This window comes from Lycorma delicatula, chromosome 13 (assembly GCF_047948215.1).
Source record: "Lycorma delicatula isolate Av1 chromosome 13, ASM4794821v1, whole genome shotgun sequence".
Taxonomy (NCBI): domain Eukaryota; kingdom Metazoa; phylum Arthropoda; class Insecta; order Hemiptera; family Fulgoridae; genus Lycorma; species Lycorma delicatula.
Genome location: NC_134467.1, coordinates 33,652,263 through 33,666,882, shown reverse-complemented (window position 1 = coordinate 33,666,882; position 14,620 = coordinate 33,652,263). Strand labels below are relative to the sequence as shown.

The 14,620-nt window shown below is 31.2% G+C and overlaps 1 protein-coding gene across 1 annotated transcript in view; it reads left to right on the top strand.

The window, feature by feature from the left end:
- Positions 1-8,997: 8,997 nt before the first annotated feature.
- LOC142333711 (prohormone-1-like) overlaps positions 8,998-14,620 on the top strand; it is a 255,626-nt gene continuing 250,003 nt past the window's right edge. Inside the window, exon 1 of the mRNA XM_075381152.1 lies at positions 8,998-9,203. The gene's annotated coding sequence lies outside the window, so the exon portion shown is untranslated. The remainder of the gene's footprint in view (positions 9,204-14,620) is intronic.

The window sequence follows — 14,620 nt, the reverse complement described above, 5'->3', positions numbered from 1 at the left end:
GAGAGAGAGAGAGAGAGAGAGAGAGAGAGATACAGAAAGAGAGAGAGAGTGAAATTTCGATATTTAAAACGTAAAAGAAATATCATTTATCAAAATGATATTCGTAAGAATAAGGTAAGTTTTATGATTAAGTATTAAGTATTAAGTATTAAGTATTCGTGTAAGAAGAATGGATAACGAAGCTCATATATATGTATATATATATATATATATAGGTGGTATAATTACTACAGATTACACGTGTTAGAGAGTCAATGAAATATTTTGCCTACTTTAAAACTTTCTGTTATATTAAAATATGTTTTATCAGATTCAGAAAATTATCCTGAATACATGAATTTGTGATATTATACAATGCTTGTCTCACTATCAATAAAATTCCATATACATGTGTTACTGAATAAATAAAACGATGATTTTTATTAAATATCGAATCTTTCGTAAAATTTGACTTTTACTTAAAAAGTTAATAAAAAAGTTTTCTTAAACTTTTACTTTTTTTTTTTAAAGCTAAGTCTATAAAGGTTTTATGCAAATATAAGTCATTACTCTTCGTCATTGATAAAAACTTTTCTAATATACTATTCAAACACTTAAAAGGCCTACTTAGTTTTTTTATATTAAAAAGAATTATTCTTTATCATATCGATTATATGATAAAGTAGTATCATTTTACGAAACTATCGATAAAAATATTTGCAGTAAAGGATAATCTGATGTGGACAACACATGACTTCCTTGGATGCCTATTACATTACATATACATATTTTTTGCTGGACTTGAAAATTTTGAAGGATAAAGTAAGTATTTTTAAATTAATAATTTACAAATAGTTCTTATTATAAATGAAAATAATTTTTCTAGTAAAATAAATACAAATATTTTTATAAAAATACTAGCTGTACCCGCCACGCTTCGCTGTGGTACATAGTGGTTATATGGATGAGAAATGATTAATATTCCGTAACAGGATAATTTCATTTTTTGATCGAACCGTTGCTAGAATCAATCTAATGAGGAATGTTTCGCCAGTTCCTCCTGGCGTCATTTATCATTTGCATTATGCGATCGTAAATGCCTTTCTGTTCACGCGTTAATTTGGGAATGTTTGATCGGACATATGACTGAAGATCACCAATGTTGTAACTCTGTTCACGGCGTAAATCCACATCAAATGAAGCAATCGCAGCTCAAGTGGGTGCTGGCATTCCCAATCAACTAAGAACTTTATTTGCAATAGCTAAGCACTAATCTTCAATATTTATCAATGCTTCGATGTAAATATAAATTCAGACAAAAGTGAATATTTAACCTAACAAAGGATTTTTTGGTCATTATGTAGGGATATTATTTTCTGTTTATTTGGTTATTTCGACTTTTTTCGTTTGCATAGTCTTAAGTCTATCTGGGCTATAAGAAAGTTGGGTGTTTTAATTTATTTACTGTAAGTCATCCTTCTTTGTGGCTTTTCTTTTTTTATCGTGTTTTTTTTATTTTTTAATAAAATACAGATGTTTTAGCTGTTAATTATAATTCAAAGAAATTTGTTACTTAATCTGTTGTGATTTTGTTTACAATGGTAACGGCCATACGGGCTCTTTGTGATTGGTCGTTGTGTTTGACAGCGGCCATCTTGCATTGATCTGATTGGTTTCCCTTTATTTACATTTCCATCTGATTTATTAGCCTCTTATTTATTAAAAAACTGTACAAATTAAAAATAGATAGATAGATTTATTAAAATTAGATGAAAACAATCTTCAATGCGGGTTGTATATCGTGCTAAATTTTTTTTTATCGTGTTTTTTTTATAATAAAATACAGATGTTTTAGCTGTTAAATATAATTCAAAGAAATTTGGTCGTTGTGTTTGACAGCGGCCATCTTGCATTGATCTGATTGGTTTTCTTTTGTTTACATGTACAAATTAAAAATAGATAGATAGATTTATTAAAAATAGATGAAAACAATCTTTGATGCGGGTTATATATCGTGCTAAAATTTGAGCTCAATCGGTGCAGAACATTTTGAGTTTTTGAAGCGTACACAAACGAACTTAACATTTTTATATATATAGATTGTTTGAATTCAAATGTCAATGGTAATTAATAAAATAATTTTCATCAATCACTTTAAATTGAATACAATTCAAAAATATACAGTTAGTACCAACATAACATTGTATTATATTGTTCTGTCAAATGATTAAATAAAATGATATTTTTTTAAAAATAAATAAATTTAAGTGATAATCTATTCAATCGAATGACTTTTCGATTCTCAGGACTTTGTTCCTTTCCTTTTCTGTTTAGCCTCCGGAACCACCGTAAAGTATTACTTCAGAGGATGATATGTATGAATGTAAATGAAGTGCAGCCTTGTAGAATCTCAGGTGGAATATTCCTGAGATATGTAGTTAATTGAAATTCAAGCACCAAAGAATATCCGTATCCACGATCTAATATTTAAATCCGTATAAAAGTAACTGCCTTTACTAGAATTCGATCTTTAGAATTCTCGACTTCGAAATCAGCTGATTTGCGATGACGAGTTCAACACTAGGCCAAACCGGTGGGTTTGTGACCTGTTTCCTTATCCTTAGCAAACCATTTCATAAAATATATCTCAATATCAAAAAGTTTAGAAGCAGGAAGGAATAATTACCATTAATTATTATTATAAATAATATTTTTTTTATCTTCGCTTATTTCTTCTTTTTTTATCCTCCGCGTGAAAGATGTAGCTTCGATCGTACCCGTATGTCGTTTCTTCGGATCCATCCTTATGTCCACCCATCGAGGTCTCCCTAGGATCAAAGGAGCAATCCGACAGTCCCTTCTGGAATGCTAAAAAGCACCTCACCAAGAAGGCTACCTTCCCCGTTCCTCTCCTATTCAGAGTCTGTATATGCAACCCATACATACTCCCCCATCAAGCGCGCCCTCCCCTCACACCTTGGGGGTCCTAAATGCTTCATCGTTGCGCCCCGACCCAACCACTCTTGTTTGTGACTGAGCCCGGACGACCTCTGCAAAAAGGCTTTCTTTTTCCTATTTAGCCTCCAGTAACTACCGTTTAGATAATACTTCAGAGGATGAATGAGGATGATATGTATGAGTGTAAATAAAGTGTTAGTCTTGTACATTCTCAGTTCGACCATTCCTGAGATGTGTGGTTAATTGAAACCAACCACCAAAGAACACCGGTATCCACGATCTAGTATTCAAATCCGTGTAAAAATAACTAGCTTTACTTGGACTTGAACGCTTGAACTCTCGACTTCCAAATCAGCTGATTTGGGAAGACGCGTTAACCACTAGACCAACCCGGTGGGTTTCTGCAAAAAGGCTGCCTCTCTTGTTCTACACGGGTCCACGTTTCGATCCTCTGATTCCATTTTTTTTTTGAGTCAGACCCCTTTGCATACCACACTTTAGTACTTAATCATCCTATTCTGTTCTCTGGTTGAGAAGCTAAGTTACAACTTTGAGGACAATGCAATTAAACAACAATATAAATACAATAAAAATTGCTTATTTCTCCTAGTTCTACTGATGATAACTTTCATAATTGGAATGCGGACTTGTTTTTTTTTTTTTTTTTACTAATGATTTAATTCACACAGAAGCTTACAAAGAAGCTAGTACGTGGGTATATGAAAATGGAAGTTTTTAGAATATGAAAAATTTACATGTCTGCTCGGGATTCAAACCTGGAACCCCGGATAATAGACCGAGACGGTACCACACAACCACGGAGATCGGCAATTTAATTACAAATTTTTATTTCTTTGTAAACTGCTTAAGAAGAGTTTCTACTTATAAATTTATTTCAATAAAATTATCGTATAGCTCTCTAATTGTATTTTTAGTAAATTCTTTGTTACGTTCATTCGAAGATTTTGTAAATAATATTTTGTATTCATAATCGATACTTATAGTATAATTTTTAATAACGGTAATAAGCGTAAGGAATTAAATTAAAAACGCATAAAGAGACATTCAATACAAATAATTATGTACTAAAGATTTAAATGGCAGAAAGGCTCCTGGAATAAACAGAATACCTGTAGAATTACTGCGCAGTGCAGGTGAGGAAGCGATTGATAGATTATACAAACTGGTGTGTAATATTTATGAAAAAGGGGAATTTCCGTCAGACTTCAAAAAAAGTGTTATAGTAATGATACCAAAGAAAGCAGGGGCAGATAAATGTGAAGAATACAGAACAATTAGTTTAACTAGTCATGCATCAAAAATCTTAACTAGATTTCTATACAGAAGAATTGGTAGGAGTGTGGAGGAAGTGTTAGGAGAAGACCAATTTGGTTTCAGGAAAAGTATATGGACAAGGGAAGCAATTTTAGGCCTCACATTAATAGTAGAAGGAAGAATAAAGAAAAACAAACCAACATACTTGGCGTTTATAGACCTAGAAAAGGCATTCGATAACGTAGACTGGAATAAAATGTACAGCATTTAAAAAAAAATTAGGGTTCAAATACAGAGATAGAAGAACAATTGCTAACATGTACAGGAACCAAACAGCAACAGTAACAATTGAATAACAAGAAAGAAACCGTAATACGAAAGGGAGTCCGACAAGGGTGTTCCCTATCTCCGTTACTTTTTAATCTTTACATGGAACTAGCAGTTAATGATGTTAAAGAACAATTTAGATTCGGAGTAACAGTACAAGGTGAAAAGATAACGATGCTACGATTTGCTGATGATATAGTAATTCTAGCCGAGAGTAAAAAGGATTTAGAAGAAACAATGAACGGCATAGATGAAGTCCTACGCAAGAACTATCGCATGAAAATAAACAAGAACAAAACAAAAGTAATGAAATGTAGTAGAAATAACAAAGATGGACCACTGAATGTGAAAATAGGAGGAGAAAAGATTAAGGAGGTAAAAGAATTTTGTTATTTGGGAAGTAGAATTACTAAAGATGTATGAAGCAGGAGCGATATAAAATGCCGAATAGCACAAGCGAAACGAGCCTTCAGTAAGAAATATAATTTGTTTACATCAAAAATTAATTTAAATATCAGGAAAATATTTTTGAAAGTGTATGTTTGGAGTGTCGCTTTATATGGAAGTGAAACTTGGACAATCGGAGTATCTGAGAAGAAAAGGTTAGAAGCTTTTGAAATGCGGTGTTATAGGAGAATGTTTAAAATCAGACGGGTGGATAAAGTAACAAATGAAGAGGTATTGCGGCAAATAGATGAAGAAAGAAGCGTTTGGAAAAATATAGTTAAAAGAAGAGACAGACTTATAGGCCACATACTAAGGCATCCTGGAATAGTCGCTTTAATATTGGAAGGACAAGTAGAAGGGAAAAATTGTGTAGGCAGGCCACGTTTGGAATATGTAAAACAAATTGTTAGGGATGTAGGATGTAGAGGGTATACTGAAATGAAACGACTAGCACTAGATAGGGAATCTTGGAGAGCTGCATCAAACCAGTCAAATGACTGAAGACAAAAAAAAAAAAATAAAAAATAGTTACACGTCAGAAACTCACCACAATAAAAAATAAAACTAAAATTAAAAAAAAAAAAAAAACTAGAAATTATATCATAGTTTCCACTTACCAAGAATTTTTAATAGTAATTTTTGATCTCTTTCGGATTATTAATCCATCCTCAGGAACAATTATGTGTTATACATTATAATTTTTTACTTTTCCTATCATTAATTATACTTAATTGAATTTTATAAAAATATAAATATAACAATTGATCGTCAAAAGATAAAATAAAGTTAATTTTATCTGTTCACAAAATTACTAGAACAGTATAGATCATTGATTCCCAAAGTGGTCCAGGTGGACCCCCAGGGGTCCACGGGAGACTCGACGGGGGTCTACCTTGGCGTGACAAAAAAATGGGGGTTTACAATTCATCTAAGCGGGGTCCACGAAAATTCATGTGGATTCGATAGTGAAGAACTAAAATGTTGGCTTGACTTTGCGTATCGATCTAGGCAGATAATTTTTCGAGAAGCTCGGCGACTGTTACTTGTAAAAACTTGCATATTCTATATTCAGTACAACGAACGTGTCGAGACTTGCAAAGCGCCGCCGATGCCGCCGCCGCCGTCCGCAACGCTTGTTCAGACGTGCAAAGGGACGAAATACGACTTGTAGTGTGTGTTTATAAAAAAACAAGAGCAGATTCAATATCACAGAACGGGTTGATTTGCGCTTATTCCTAACAAAACTGAAGCCAAATATTGATAATTTGCTGTCAATCCATCAAGTACATCCCTCCCATTAAAATTGTAACTATTTTGTGATTGTCATTGTAGAAGTTACATTAGGTTATTAATGTTTAATTTTAATTATATTACGACAATTTTATTATATTACATTGCAATATGATAACAATAATAATTAATAGTGTAATGATTACATATTTGAATAAATGAAACACAAAAAAATATACTATTTTTCTTTTGCTTTTTACCACTCTGAATGGGAAATTTTCTAAATAAAATAAGTGAGAATTGATTGTTTTCTTCTGCTGTGAGTAGATGTCAAAAATGTAAAGTTGGATGGAAGCATTTTTTTGATCGGCCAACTTTACCTTTTTTGACATCCACTCACAGCACAGTCAATCAAAAATTAACCGATCAATTCTCACTTTTTTTTTTGGAAGCTGTTAGTTCGTGGAACTCAGCCGTAACTCAAATTTTCATAGTCAGATCTAATCTTCACATTTTCCGTCGACTTGAAATATGGTAGAAATGTAGCTGCAGGGGGTCCACCGGAACCAGCAAAATTTTGAAAGTGGTCTATGAGAAAAATAAGTTTGGGAACCTCTGGTATAGATAGATCTAGTTTGGATCTGTAGATCCAAACACTACAAAGATAAGAAGAACCACTGTTGCTTGTACATGCGTTTTTACTTTTGAAAGTAGATTGCATTTTGAAAAAGCTGATAATAAAGTCGTTATATGTATTTTCATGAAATTGGTTATTTATTCTTTTATAGTAGATAAATGAAATTTTTTTTTTTAAATTAAAAAAAAAAATATTATTTGTGCTGCCCACCCCAAAATCACTTTCCATAAAAATTCTTTAGATTTCTCTACGTATAGTTCGATAAATAGAAAGGATTTAAAAAAATTTCACTGAAAATTGGACAACCAATAATGAATAAGATATCTAAAATTTCTTTTCTAGGGGTTGAGATGATTATGATAAAATTTTATTTTAATAATTTAAACAAGTGATAAAATTAAACATTTTTAAAAACCACGAAGCCTTTTTGAATAAACATGTCTACTGCAGCACCCCGTGTAGCCTATATTTGTAAACCACGTCTAAGAACCTGTTCTGAAGTGATATTAATGAAAAAAACCTCATCGAAATCAGTCTTTTTAAAGAAACACATCTACTGCAGCGCCTCCTGGCGGCTTATCACCGCAAAATTAATCTAAGAACCTCTGCTCTGAAGTGATACCTAGATAATGCAAAAACCGCATCAAAATCGGCCCAGCCGTTTTATAGAAACATCTACTGCAGCGCCCCGTGGTAGCCTATATTCGTAAATCACGTCTAAAAACCTGCTCTGAAGTGATACTTATGTAATACAAAAAAACCGGATCGAAATCGGTCCAGTAGTTTTTGAGGAAAATAGTAACAGACGTGCGTGCGCGCATACACACAACCTTATACCCCAACCGTATTTACTGTATTCGTTCTGTCGTGCGTAATGAACCAAAAAGTTAAAAAAAATCAATATTTTTAAAATTTTTTTGCTTCTCTACCACTCACAACATTACCCTAAAGTATTTTTTTGGGGTTACTTGAACTACTACTATGCATACGAGACATAAAAAAAAATTCGGTAAAAAAATATATAATCAATAAAAAAATAGGTTTTTTTCAATTTTTGGGGAAAGAGAGAACTTGAGATCAATCCCGTTAATATTACCCTAAAGTATTTTTTAGGAAGACAAAAAAAATTTATTTAATAAAAAAATGTGGTAATATACGCATGTTTAATATAAAGTGAGATTTTTTTAGGAAAATTTTGAGAAAATTGACCCCAAAGCAACTAGCTACCCTCTACCCTTGGAGATCCAAGGGTCTAAAATTTTTCCAACAAATTGTCCCATATACAAAAGTATCTGTGCCAAATTGCATCAAAATTGGTTTATCCAGACAAAACGTATCAACCTTCAAACGCACCGACACACGTAAATATGTTTGTACATACAAACATTACCCTCAATTTTGTTTTTTGTAGTCCCTGGCCTGACCTCATGAAAGGTCAAGAAATTAAAAAAAAAAAAAGGGTCTGAGGGAGATTACGGGAATTTAAAATTTTTTCAATCTTTGATAATTCTAAAGGATTGTGGTTCTGTACATTTAAAATCAGATTCCAAACTTTGTTATATATATATATATATAATAACTTATATATATATAAAACTTTGTTATATATATATTTAAACAATCAGTTTTTTCAAAACAAGATTTTTTTTATTTACATGTTTAATAATATTTTTATGTTGAGTTCGGGTTCGAAAAGGGATGACAATCAGAAAGGAGTAAGTTTTTTAAACTATGTAGGAATTTTTCATATAGGTTCAATAATTAATTACATTTCCAGGAACAAACAAATAAACTATCTTTTTTCTAAAAATATAATTGCAGATACAAAAAATACGTATTAAATATTACGTTTTAATTCATGTTAAAAAATATAAAATTTTTAAACTTTATTTTAACAACTGATTTATTGTTATACAAATATGATGACTCATACTAGTTACGGTTATATAAAAAATTTGACTGTTGTGCTTTACGTACAATGTGCTGTTCTATATAGACAGAGGGAGAAGACGTAAACTCGCATTCTAGCTGCTCGTTGACTGTATATACAAGAGGAATAACATGACGTCATGTTCAAACCCTTCTTCATCCATCGACAGTTATAACAAATCACAGTAGTATTAGTGCGTGCGTTGTGGTTACTCTCCGGTATAGTTCATTTATTTTACTCATTTTTAATATTGCTAATTTTTTATTGAGTTATCTCACGTTATTTTATTTATGTAAAGTAAATATTACTTGTAAATATAAATGAATATTTCTAATTGAATTGTAAATTAGTATGGTAAATAAATATTTAGAAGAAAAAAAGGTCACCATGTGTTCTTACATCAATCAACAACATGTCAATGTGAGTAAAACGTATATTTTTTCTTATTTAAAAAAAATAAATAAATAATTTCGATTTTATTTTTCAATTAGATATTAATTTTATGTTAAAAAATATGATTTGCTTTAAAGTTTATAAAATACATTAACGTCTAATGAAGGCTCATAAATAAATTAACATTACATGTTAATTTTGCAAATATATATTTTTATTTTTCTGGTATCATATGCTGCATGAAAGAATGTATGATAATCAGTCAAAAAATTGTGGTATGAGTTTTTTTGCATTTCTCGAATTTTATGATCCGTACCACAAACAAAAAAAAAATTGGGTTAGGGAAATGTAAATACATTTGTACGTGCGTTGAACCTGCGAGTGTTTGAACCTTAATAACTTTTGACTTGATAAACTGATTTTGATGAAATTTTGTATAGTGATTCGTGTATGTAGGGCAATTAGTTGGTAAAATTTTATGGTCGATCGGAGGGAAGTGTTTTGGGGATCAATTTTCTCAAACTTTTGCAAACATAACCCCATTTTATATTACGTTCAGTACATACGTGTATGCTTATTTACCATTTTAAAAATAAATTCCTCTGAATTCCGCGCTTCACCAGTAATTGAAAAGCTATCGTTTTGTTTATTGCAAATTTTTAACCGTTTTTTTTTTTTGTTTCTTCCTAGATATAGTAGTAATAACCCACCGGGTTGGTCTAGTGGTGAACGCGTCTTCCCAAATCAGTTGAGTTTTGGAAGTCGAGAGTTCCAGCGTTCAAGTCCAAGTAAAGCTAGTTATTTTTACACGGATTTGAATACTAGATCGTGGATACCGGTGTTCTTTGCTGGTTGGGTTTCAATTAACCACACATCTCAGAAATAGTCGAACTGAGAATGTACAAGACTAACACTTCATTTACACTCATACATATCATCCTCTGATGTATTATCTGAACGGTAGTTACCGGAGGCTAAACAGGAAAAAAGAGAGGTATAGTAGTAATGCAACTGACCCCAAAAAAAATCTTTGGGGACAATATTGAGAGTAGGGCAGTCGATCAGAAGTTAGAAAATAACATTTTTGTGTACGTACGTATTACCCCGTCGACCAATAAATTGCAAACTTTTGGGTTATTGTTATTATCATTCGATGTAACCATTACATTACCATTTTTATAATTTATATATTTTATAAATATAATTTATATTTATTTTATAAATATAATTTAACCATATTTACCCTCCGCTCGCTAACCTGGACTAATTAACACAAGATTAGCGAGCGTAGGTTAAGTATAGTTAAATTATAATTTATATCTATAATTATAAGTAATACGGCTTATATTTTTAATATGTAAAACATGTTAATGATCCCGTAACTTTCAACTATTTTCAAAGTTATGGGATAATGATGGTTATGGTCGTCAGGCTAATACGTAAAAACCCTTTGAATTTAAAAAAAAATAATTTTTGGGTTCATTTAAACTTTTAATAGTATAAAAAGGTTAAATAATAAACTTTTATTATTATTATTATAAAATTTCATCATAATTCACCCCCATCCTATCAAAAAAAGAAATCTTTGATAAATTTTTATTGGTTATAAATTTTTTAGTGGAATTATTTTTAGTTTCTTCTATTAAATAAGAAACGTAAAAAAAAAAAAAAATCAAAAATTTTCATGGAAGGTGATAAGAAAGCAGGAAAAAATTAAAAAAAAATCTTTTTGGGCTATTTAATCATATGATGATAATTTTACAAAAAAAATAAAATAAAATAAACCTTGGGTAACTTTTTTCATGTATAATTATTTTTCCACTGTCTATATATGTATATGAAAATGAATGTTTTTTTGTTTGTCCCGTATGCGTTCATATACCATTCATCTGATCGCGAGAAACTTTCGTGACTTATGCGCACGCCCACGAAGGTTTCTGAATTAGTTTAGACCCGCTAGGTGGCGCTGGGGTCGAGATATTTAGAAAAATTTTATTTATAATCCGATTTGGCTCATATTTCGAAAAATTGTATTTAAGGTCCAATTTGGCTCATATTCAAAATATATATTAGTTACGTGAAAATAAATAGTTTTACAAAAAATGGACCCGCTAGGTGGTGCTGGGGGTCGAGATATTTCAAAAAATTGCATTTATGATCCTATTTGGCTCATATTCAGAATATATATTAATTAACTGAAAAGAAAGACTCTTACAAAAAACTATACCCGGTAGGCGGCGCTGGTGTCGAAATATTTATGAAATAAACAAGCATATATATGAACAGACTTTCTTCTTCTTCTAAGAAGGGGCCTTTAGCAAGAATTTCTGTTTACAAAAGTTGTAGTTTTTTATATCAAGATCACAAATTATCAAACAAATTTTTATTTATTATTCACCCTCTCCCCAAAAAATGGCTATAATTTTTTTCTTTTTTTTAGCTATATCTTATTTTAAAGGAGTTAATTAATCGAAGTATTTTCAACTATATTGTTTACATCAATAGGCGTTCAAAGGACTATAAAAATATTTTTCCCACCCCATTCCAACGGTCTGTGGTAACAAAAAATATTTTTTATATTTAAATCCATCTGGAAAATTATCCATTATATTTAAATAAAGGATCTTAATTTTTTTAGCGCTTACCTTTTAGTCTGTTTTCTCAAACTAATTTTCCAGTCTCTAACTAGTTTTTCAGTCAAATAATTACTAGTCTGTGTGTATATAGGCAAATGAAATAACTTTTGCTACAAGTTTTCCAGGCCTGGCGTAGCTGCAGATGTAGTGCAATATAAGTTTAAATATAATGGTAAACATACAGTCTGAAGCAGACTTGTATGTTTACAAGTCTGGTCGACCTACAAGTCTGGTCGAGTGGTCGACCACGGCTCGTAAGACGTGTGATTAATTGAAACCCAACCACTAAAGAACACCGGTATCCACATTATTACATTCAAATCAATATAAAAACAACTGCATTTACAAAGACTCGAATCTTAAAATATTCGAGTTCAAAAATCAGTTGATTTTTGGATAACAAGTTTGACCGCTACAGAGTTTACTTTATAGAAGTTTTCATCTCCTTCATAGAAAGTTACAACTTTATTTATTTAGAATTATAGCAGTATCTTTGTATTTTTGAAACAATTCTAAAAAGTTTTTTTTTTACTTCTTTTTTCGAAGTAAAGAAAATATTGTGATCACGAAAAATTTTGGTTTTCAGTTTTCAACGGAAATATCCATTTTGATTACCCTTGAATTTATTTTTACTAGTTTCGCCGTGATGTCTGTACGTACGGCAAATCATAAAACAAAAATGATTTGCCGTAGGATTTTGAAATTTTGGATTTAGACTTGTTGTAACATCTAGTTGTACATTTCATCTTTTGATTACAATCGATTCAACTAAAAATGTTCAAAAAAGCTCAAAATCCCCAAAAAATTGGATTTTAGAGTTTTTCTTAAGTAGTAAGCCCTCATTAAGAGCTTTTCAACGATGTTTCATAAGTGGTACTTATTTTTATTAGTCCCAGAGTTACAGTGAAATTAAATTTTAATTAAAATATTCGATATTGAATCTTGATATTGATACTTGATATTGAATCTTACAAGGGGAAGGCAAATCGGTTGGAATCAGACTTCTCGTTTCCTTTTTTATTTTAATTTTTTTTTTTTTTAATTTAAATATATTGATTAATTAATAATTTATTAACCTGTGATTGTAAAGAAAATTTGACGATAAATAATAATTCAAAAAAAAAAAAAATATCAGAAGTTATTAATGAAATAAAATGTAGTTTTCATTTTTTTTAAATGTGCATATGTAATGTGATAGGCGTGTAAGAAAATCATGTGATGTCCACATCAAATTTTTTTTTTATGTTTAATTGAAAAACAGAACTGTATCGAAACTTATATTTTATAAGAAAGTTGTTCATTATTTTAATTAGGTAAACTTTGAAGCAGGAATATTTTAGAACTTCTGTCTATCTATGTATGTATAATAGATAAATTGTTCAATAAGTTACATCGATATATGTAAAACATATTACACTATTAAAACATAGTAGAATATAGTTTCTGTACTTCAAGACTGTTTTTAATTAAATGCATTAAGTAATAAACTATAATAATATTATTTCGAAGTTAATTTTATAATTAATATTAATTAATACCTTTTAGTATTTAATACTGTCAATTTATATCAACAAATTACTAGACAAATTATAATCTTGCTATTGTTAATATTTTAATTAATCATTCTATAATTGGTTTAAAGAAATTTTATGAGTTAACTTTAATTTTATATATATATATATATACTAGCTCTACCCGCCACGCTTCGCTGTGGCACATTGTGGTTGCATGGATAAGAAACAAAACAATGCATACGTTTCATAGAAGTTTAATTTTGCAATACTTGTGGATATACAATATTTTTTGTTTTTCCACTGTCTGCGTAGATATAAAGGCTATCTGGTTTGCCGACTCGGGAACACGCAATATACAGTTGCCCATGTGAGAAGCAATCCGCATCTAAGTCTAAACCACACAATTCTAAAGATTGACCTTGAGCTTTATCGATTGTGATTGCAAATGCCAATCGAATGGGGAATTGCAATCTTTTAAATTAAAATGGTGTATCGGTCGGGATTATGGGTATTCGAGGAATGAGGACATCTTCACCTTTGAAAGGCCCCGTTAAAATCGTTGCTTCCACTACGTTATTCATCAATTTCTTAACTGCAAGTCGCGTGCCGTTGCAGAGTTTTGGCTGATTAATGTTCCGCAACAGGATAATTGTCATTTTTTGATCGAACCGTTGCTAGAATCAATCTAATGAGGAATGTTTTCCCAGTTCCTCCTGGCGCATCCAAGAAGAAGGTCCCTCCAACTCCGTCATTTATCATTTGAATTATGCGATCATAAATGCCTTTCTCTTCACGCGTTAATTTGGGAATGTTTGATCGGACATATGACTGAAGATCACCAATGTTGTAACTCTGTTCACGGCGTAAATCCACATCAAATGAAGCAATCGGAGCTCGGGTGGGTGCTGGCATTCCCAGTTGACTAAGAACTTTATTTGCAATAGCTAAGCACTTGTATTCAATATTTATCAATGCTTCGTTGTAAATGCCTTCTGTAAATTCCACGGTCATATTGGTATTTTCTAGGCGTACTCTATGCAAAGTATCCTCAGCCATATGCGATCGATATCTTTCCCATAACTCTGTGGGAGATGAAGGGAAGCAAGCGGTCAATATAATTGCGATTAATGCGCGAATTTGGTTTGGATGTGCAGTATTGTACGCGTCATTAATACATATATCCCACTGTTGGTCGTTTTCTAATACATTCAGAGCTTGGTGAAAGGCGCAGCTCAATCACGACACGATCGCACAAAAGTACCTCGATTAAAGTGAATATTTAATTCAGATTGTA